Here is an 8869-nt window from a genome sequence, read left to right on the forward strand (position 1 = left end):
AGAGAGGTGGTGGCTAGGAATGTCAGCGAACAAGATTATTATTGTTGTTTTATGGTTTTATTAGATGAATTTTGTCCAAAAATTATAGTTGGCACCCAGTCCTAGCTTCTGTGGTATCCGGCATAGCAACACAGCCTCAACGAAACCCCTTGAGATTCGGCAAGTCACATTTGTTGTTTGTCTTTTTAAAAATTTGTCTGGGACTCCCAGTGGGTCATCACTGTTGAAGAGAAGTTGCATATTCATTTTAAGTCAGTTGTTTATAGCACTGTGCAGAATTCTCATTCCAGGGTGTGGGTAGAGTCATTCACTCGCTTTTCTACTCTACACATACTTACTAAATGTCCACTGTGTACTAATAAATTACCCAAACTGGCCAAGCTCATGCTTCAGTCAATGGGGATGGACATACACAGACAAAGAAGTCAGTATGTAGTACGCCAGACGATACTACATGCTAAAAGGGACAATAAAACCAAGTAAGGGGGAAGGGAGAACTGTACCAAGGTGGGTGATCTTGGAAGGCTTTTCATGGAAGGTGACAGACATTTGAATAGAAGCTTGAGGGAAGTTAAGAAACAAGCAATGTGGGTATGTAGAAGAAGAATATTTCAGACAGAGGGAACAGAAAATGTAAAGGTCCTGAGGCTGGAGTACCCTAAAGTGTTGAAGGATCAGTGAAGAAGCCTGAAACAGAAGCACACTGTCAGGGGACAAGGGGGTAGCGTGGCGGCAGACGGAGTGGGAAGGGTCAGTTAACGTAGGAGCTTGTGAGACCATGTCAGGACTTGGTTTTTAATCTGAATGAGATGGAGAGCCAGAGGAGAATTTTAGGAAGGGGGGCTGAAGATTTAAAAGAACCACTCTGGTGCCTGTGTTGAATGTAGATTGCAGGGCAGCAAGGGGAGGCCAAGGAGCGGCAGCAGGCTACTCACTGCCACAGTGTAGATGGATCATAATGGTGGCTTGGGCCGTGTTCCTGTTAGTGTGGCTGACTTACCATATTGCCCCAGATGATGGCCTAAAACAAACATTTTATCATGCCTATGGATTTTGAGGGTCAGGAATTTAGAATCTGGAAGGGACACAGCAGCCTTTGTTTTATAGTACCTGTGTTCTCTGAGAACAAAACCTGGGGGTGATTCAACAGCTAGGGGCAAGTATTATGTCCCATAACAAAAGCCAGAGAACAAAAGGATTGTTGAGAAGGGTAGCTAATAAATACAGTGATGCCTGGGGGCAGACATGGGGTCCAGGGAAAGTTTGTTAAAAAAGGGGAGAGACTAAGCATATTTGTGTTGGTAAGGAGGATTCTGTAGAGTTAAGACAAACTGATGACACAGGAGAAGAGGGAATTATTGTGAGCGGCAAGGCAAGGGGGACTGGAGTCCAGAGGCTCTGATGGGAACATGGACAAGGGTTAGGGTTAGGAAAGAAGACGGAGAGTGAGAGCGAGATGCAGGTTAGTTGATAGATTTGATGGTGGGAAGATGAGGGGTTTCTATTTGCTTGCTTCTGTTTCCTCAGTGAAGTATGAGGCAAGGTCACTGGCTGAGAGTGAGGGCAGTTGAAGGAGATGTAGTGGGTAGACAGAGAGAAGGTGTGACGTGTTCTCTTTGAAGAGGGAGAGGCTCACCCAGGAGTACTGAGTTATAATCTTGTAGTTAAAGTGAGACCAGGTTAGCAGATCTGTTTTTCTCCAGCAAGTTCAGATGCTCGGATGTAGCCATAGAGAATCTGGGTTTAACCAAGGTGAGACTTTGTCAGGCAAGTGAAATCTAGAGAGAAGGCCAACGGAGTTAAGAATCTTTTCGAGTGAGTTATTATAATGTTGGGCCATGAAATTTAAGCCTGGTTAAAGAAGGAGGTGAAAGAACATATCAGAACAATGAAAAAGTGGTAGGGGTCAATGGAGATGATGGGATATCTGGAGTAGGTGAGCTGGAAGAAGAGGCGGTGTTAGAGATTGAATGGAATGAATCCCGCTTGGTGGTGATGTGTGATTATTTCATATGTGGTCGGATTTGATTTGCTAATATTTTGTTGGGGAATTTTGCATCGATGTTCATAAGAGACACTGAACTAGTTTTTCTTTCTTATATCTTTATCTGGTTTTGATAGTAAGGTCATTCGGGCCCCATAGAATGAGTTAGAAAATGCTCCCTCTGCTTTTTTCTTGAAGACATTGTGGAGAATTGATACTATTTTTCCTTAAATCTTAGGTAGAATTCACCAGTGAAATTATCTGAACCTGATGATTTCTGTTCTAGAAGCTTATTAATTATTGATTCAATTTCCTTAATAGATGTGCATCTATTCAGATTATTTATTTCTCCTTGTATGCTTTGGTAATTTGTGCAGAGACTGAATGGGATGCTTGAGGTTGAGATTTTTGTGAATGTACAGATCTTGATCATGACAAGGGCAGTGATGACTATATACTCAGCTACCTCAAACTATTCCCCAGAGCTAATTTTCTACACATGCAAATATATAGTGTATTATATACAAATATATCATATTTGTATATAAATGTATAGGGTGTGTATTTATCTATACAAATGGGATTATATATACTGATGGTCTTCAACTTGGTTTTTTACTCATTATTATGTACAGAAATGCTTTCCATAGTGGTATTTATTCATTTAATTGGTATTTATTGGGCAGACATACAAGAGTTTAAAAAAAGAAGTCCGTGCTCTCTTGGAATTGACATTTTGATGGAAGGGGGTGGTGGATACAATGAATTCATTAAAAAAAAAGTTAAAGATGTATTTTTTATTCTATGTGACGTGCTATAAGAAGTGTAAGTTAGAGTAACAAGGTAGAGATTACTGTAGGCAGGGGGCCACACTGGTGTGGCAAGCAAGAGAGACTTCTTTGAACCAAGACTTGAATCATGCGAAAGAATTACCTCTGAAGAGATCTGAATGAAGAGCATTCCAAGCAGGGACAATTGTGGGGAAGTGAGTGAAGGAAAAATAGGTCCGTATCTTCAGTGTCTACCAAGAGCCACGTGTATATTCTCAGTATTTGATTTGCATTGCCTCATTTGATCCTCATGCAAACTTCAAGATGCAAAACTTCAAAAAATGCCATTATGCTGTCTACTGAAAAGGGACTGAGCTGCAGTCTGGTTCAATAAATTGCCCAGGATCACATAGCTAGTGTGTGTGGTGGAGCGGAGACTCGGCCCAGGCAGGGCCGCCCCCGAGACTGTCACCTAGTCACCAGCTCTACAGCCTCTAGTGTCCCTTCCAACTCTGAGATTCCATGTTTATTTAGTGATTTTACTGACACAATAGAAGCTATGCCAGAAGTAAACAGCTAACAGAATGATAAATGAGAGACCTCCCGTCAAATTACTGATTTACATTTTGTGAAAGCTGCATTTTATGAGAACTGCATGTGGTGTTATGTTGTCCTGTTGTTGAACATGCCATAACCTTGCCCACCAGAAGCCAGCGTATCCAAAACCAGGATGCCATAAGCAAACTACCCCATGATACACAAATCTATGCAAAGTACATGATGCTAAAGAGATAGAGAAATGTAGAGACTTGTGTTTTCTGTGCCACAGCATGTAGGGAGAGCCTTGAAGATGTTTTTCAGAAATTCTGTCTTGGGAGCACATCAATAATTTGTCCCTACACGACATGTAAGTTTTGCTCGCTTGTCACCCACCCCTTCTAGACGTCTACACCTTTCCACTTCCTTGAATAGAGTGAATACAGGAGCACCTACTAGGTGTTAAAATTAACTCAGATGCACACAGATTCCTGGGGAAGCAAGTCTAGATGGGAAAAGAATGGGGAGACAGAATCATTCAGCTCTTTCTAATTATTCTCTTTCATTCTTTAGGGCCTCCCTGATTCCCAGGGCTTGGTATGTAGTTGTTTGGCTCACTCTTGCTCCCTGCCAGGTATTAGCTGACATTCCTACTCTTATGTGTAAGAAGTCATGTGCTGTCCCCACCATGCAGGCAACATTAATAATTAATATTTGACAATCTATTTTCCCATGTATTGGTGAACTATAATAAAAATAAATCAGTGGGACAAATCTAATTTTAACTTAAATCTTTTCAAATTCTCTGTCCTTCTTAGTTCCAGTTAGACAGCAAGACACACGTCTAGGATCGTTTTTCTGTTCAAGTCTTACGTATGGTGCTAAGTTTCCTATTCCAGAAAACAAGTACCAATAAAGTGTTGCCGTCCGTGCTGATAGCTGGTATCTTTTACACAATTGGAAGTACTGGTAGGAGGAGAATATATTATATTCCCAAGTGGCAGGATATCAACAAGAGAGAATTGTAAAGAAGTAAGAGGCAGTTGTGTAGGGGAAATGAAATAAATCTTTTAGTATTCCTGTGCTGGTTGTTTGTGGATGTTTTGCATTTCTATAAATGTCACTGTGTAAACAGTTGCCCATTGGTTTTGAAGGTGTTAAAAGTAAGAGAAAAGTTTTAAGAAACTATTTTTTCCCTAAATATATATTGTAGTTGGGCAAAATTCAGAAGTAAAATGTGAATAAATACAACTCTTTTTCTTTAAATGAGTAAACCAGACTAATCAATCTAAATTCTGGAATTTCCTTGGGTAACAGGAGAGATCAGACAGATTGCAAGAATTGAAAAGGAGAGAGAGACAGGGTGCATTAACTGAACAGGAGCCATGAGGCAGGATAGAACATCTGAGCAGAATAGATAAGACAAGATGCAGTAATTGAAGGGGAGAGACAAGAAAGCATGCAATAAATGAGAGGGAAAGAGAGAGAGAGGACAGGATGCAATAACTGAATGGGAAGGACAAGGTAGGATACAGTAATGGAAGAGGAGAGATAAGAAAACATGCGATAAATGAGGGGAAGAGAAGACAGGATGCAATAAATGAGCAGGCGAGATAATACAGGGTGCAAAAACAAATGGGAGAGATCAGACAGGATGCAATAACTGGGCGGGAAAGATAAGGCAGAATGGAATAACTGGGCAGAAGAGATCATACAGGATGCAATAAATGAGCAGAGAGATAAGAAAGGATGAAATAACTGGACGAGAGAGTTAGGACAAAATACTGTGACTGTGAAGGAGACATGGCCAGGGTGCAGTAACTGAACATGAGAGATAAGACGGGGTAGAATATCTCGGTGGGAAAGAGAAGACCGGAAGGGATAATTGAACAGGAGAAGGTATAGGTAATTGCTCTAGAGAGATTCTTCTTCCTATTAGGGATGGTTGCTTGGAGCCAGTGCCCTTGAAGGATAAGTAGGGTGCACTTACAAAAGAGGAGGTGAGAGTATGATGGTCAGAGGCAGCAGCAGAAGTGAGGAGAATAGGACAGTGAGATGAAAGTACGGGAAAGGAACATTTCCGTCCACCTGCAGGTCCTAGAACACTTATCAGGGGATGCTTTGACTCTTAAATAAGGCTTTAAAGGGAACCATGTCGAAGCTAAGACTTAAGGAATGGGTAAACATTTGCCAGATGGATAAGAAGGGGAGGGCATGCAGGCAGCAAATTCAAAGGTATGGACACTTTCATTCATTCATACTTCCAAAATGTCATTATTGAGCAGACACTCTGGTCAAGGCACAATGTCAAGTGGAGGGATATACGGGTGAATAAGAAAGACCCCAAACCTATATATGCTTCATGTAACATCCATTTTAATGAGGGAGAATGACATTACTTATTTGCAGGTTAGTTAAGTGATAAGTAAAGAGAGCATACAACAGGGAAATCAGACCTATTCGGGAGGGTCTAGGTCTTTTTCTTAACATAGTGAAATTTAAGCTCAGATTTAGAAGATGAATAGGCCCTAGCTAGTCGAAGTATAGAGGTAAGAAGTGAGAGGGTCCTTGAAGCCAGGGCAGGTGAGAAGGCTCAGAGTATGTCCCTAGAACTAAAAAGGAGATCAGTGAGGCTGAGACACACAAGAGGAAGGCAGAGTGTATCACAAGGTGGAGCTTACAGGGTAGGCGAGGGCCATCCTCAGGATTTTAATCTTTATGCTACGAGAAAAGAGGGGTGACTTTAAGCGGGACAGTGATGTGGCCAGTGTATTGTTTTTAGAAAGCTCTCACTGGCTGCAGTTTAGATTCTGTCAGAATGGTTTAGACTCAGGAAAGAAGAGTAGTTGTGTGGGAGACCAGGCAGTAGATGATGGCAGTTTGGATGGGGAACATGGTGGAAAAGACAGAGTTGATGGTCTTGAAAGATATTTAAGGGCAGTGAAGAAAAAAACATGATGACCGATTGGATATGGGTGAGTGAAGGACAGGTTGGTCGGTCTCAAGGCTGGTTCTTAAATAGTTAGATTGAGGAACTGAATGAGCACCGTTGCCATGCGCTGTGATAAGGAACAGTGGAGGAATACAAGAGAGGCTAAAGGATCGGAGGCTATGGTCATGAATTAATTTTGGCCATGTTGAGTTTAAAGTTTCTTCTATTAGCAGAGACATCAAGCCTGGAGTTCAGAGTACAGAACTAGAGTTGGGGTGTAAATTTGGAATTCATACGTTATGGATGGTAATAGAAACCAAGGGAGCAGGTGAGATCATCCAAGGAGAAATGTAAACTGAGAGGAGAAGGGGGCCTAGGATGGAAACTTGGTTCACATCACATTGAGTTCACAAAAACTTCTGATGGTTAGACAGAGGCAGATGAGATGATGAAGGAGAATGAGAGAGGCTGGAGAGCTGGAGCTATGAAGGACACCAAAGCAGGTCAGAGTTTTGGAAATGAAGGGAAGAATACATTTCCATAAAAGAGAATGGTCAGATGTGTAACATGCAATTGAGAGGTTGAGGTGATTAAAGATTGAGAAGTGTCCATTCGATTTAGCAATGAAGACGTCACTGAGGATCATAGTGAGATCCATTTAGGTGGAGTGGAGGGAACAAACACCAGCCTGGAGTGAGTTGAGGAGGAGGTGAGGAAAGGCAGCAATGTGTATATGTAACAGTTTTGAGAGATTTTGTCAGAAAGTAGAGACATGAGAAAGGAACTAGAGTGAAGTGACAGTTTTAAGATAGGATGCAGTAGAGTGGAAGATATTGAGAAGAAGGTGGAAGAAAAGGAGTGTCCACTGTATATTCTGAGAAGGGGGGAGGGGATGAGATTTAGAATAGGCAGATGAGGTGGCCCTGAATTTAAACTGGAGGAGCGACCTCCACATTCGAAGGATGAATATGGCTTGGCAGCAGAAATGGGAGGCCATTGGCATCTGAGAGCACCTAGTTTTTCTTTTAAGCAGGATGTGAGGTCATCTTCTGGGGCCAAAGGCAGGGAATGGAGATTTGAGGAGAGCAGAGATCTGAAATAGAACTAGAGGGACTGAGGAAGTTGACTGCATAACTCCAGCACCGAAGGCCCAGCAGGGTCCGTGATTGGGAATTTATACTGGTACCATCTCCTTGGAAATGTGGAGCAGTGAACTGTTGCATTCATTCAGGTTTGGTTTCTTTCCACTTGAGTGTGGCAGGGGATAGGAGATGGCAAGCAAGTTTGGGGTTTTGTGAAGAGAGTGGACAAAAGATAATGAATTTTTGCTTGCTTGGGAGAGCAAAAGGGGCTAATGAATATGGAAGAAATAAAAGGTCAGAGATTATTGGAGGTACAGTGTGGTTAAATAAGAACGTTAGATTAGGGATAGGGCAACATGCAAGCTGGAAGATCAGAAAGGTGGTGTTTGATTTGGTGAGTGTGATGTTGGGGCCTTTTCCAGAGTGGGACTGTGGACGAGGTGCAGGGGACGAGAAGGCAGTGGAGGATGGGAGTCACTGGACTAGAGACATCATCCATATGGATGAGGAAATCTCCCAGGAATGTGGGAAAAATTGGGTGATCAGAGAAGAAGGGCCAAAATCGTACTGAAGGAAGTCAGTCAAGGACCGCAGCAGGTGTGGGGGATAAGCGGAACAGCAGGAATCTCAAAGAAGGAAGAACTCTCTACAAGAGGATGAGCAGCACTGGGGATGGAGGCAGGATATTGCTTGTAGCTCAGGGCTCCTTAAGAACTTAAGTTCTCAGAGCCTGAGAGAGTAAAGGTCACCTCTTAGGAGAGCTTCCAGGGGAGCATTGCTATCAGGGAAGGGTAGATTTTAATTTATCGTACAGCTCAGGATGCAGCATTAGGATGAACACTTGTCTCTAAGGCTCAGTAGAAAAAAAAAGTGAAGGTGCATATCAACCCAGAGGGATTTCCCCCAGGAGCTGAGGTCCAGAGGAGTGCAGCCGGATAATTTAACTGACTAGATAGTTAAAAAAAAAAAAAGTAATCTGGTATTGTTCTTTTTATTTTTATTTTTTTTTTAATTTTTTTTTTCAACGTTTTATTTTTTTTTATTTTTGGGACAGAGAGAGACAGAGCATGAACGGGGGAGGGGCAGAGAGAGAGGGAGACACAGAATCGGAAACAGGCTCCAGGCTCTGAGCCATCAGCCCAGAGCCCGACGCGGGGCTCGAACTCACGGACCGCGAGATCGTGACCTGGCTGAAGTCGGACGCTTAACCGACTGCGCCACCCAGGCGCCCCATGGTATTGTTCTTTTTAAATAGGTGTATGGTTCTTGGGGCGCCTGGGTGGCTCAGTCGGTTGGGTGGCCGACTACAGCTCAGGTCATGATCTCACGGTCTGTGAGTTTGAGCCCCACATCGGGCTCTGTGCTGACAGCTCAGAGCCTGGAGCCTGCTTCGGATTCTGTGTCTCCCTCGCTCTCTGCCCCTTCCCTGATTGCTCTCTGTCTCTCTCTCTCAAAAATAATGAACATTAAAAAAAATTTTTTTTAAAGAGGTGTATGGTTCTTGTATGTTCTTTTGTTACATTCCTGGTCGACAAGATACTTGCTATTTTACTTGCTCCTTGTC

The sequence above is a fragment of the Leopardus geoffroyi genome, chromosome E1 (assembly GCF_018350155.1).
Source record: "Leopardus geoffroyi isolate Oge1 chromosome E1, O.geoffroyi_Oge1_pat1.0, whole genome shotgun sequence".
NCBI lineage: Eukaryota > Metazoa > Chordata > Mammalia > Carnivora > Felidae > Leopardus > Leopardus geoffroyi.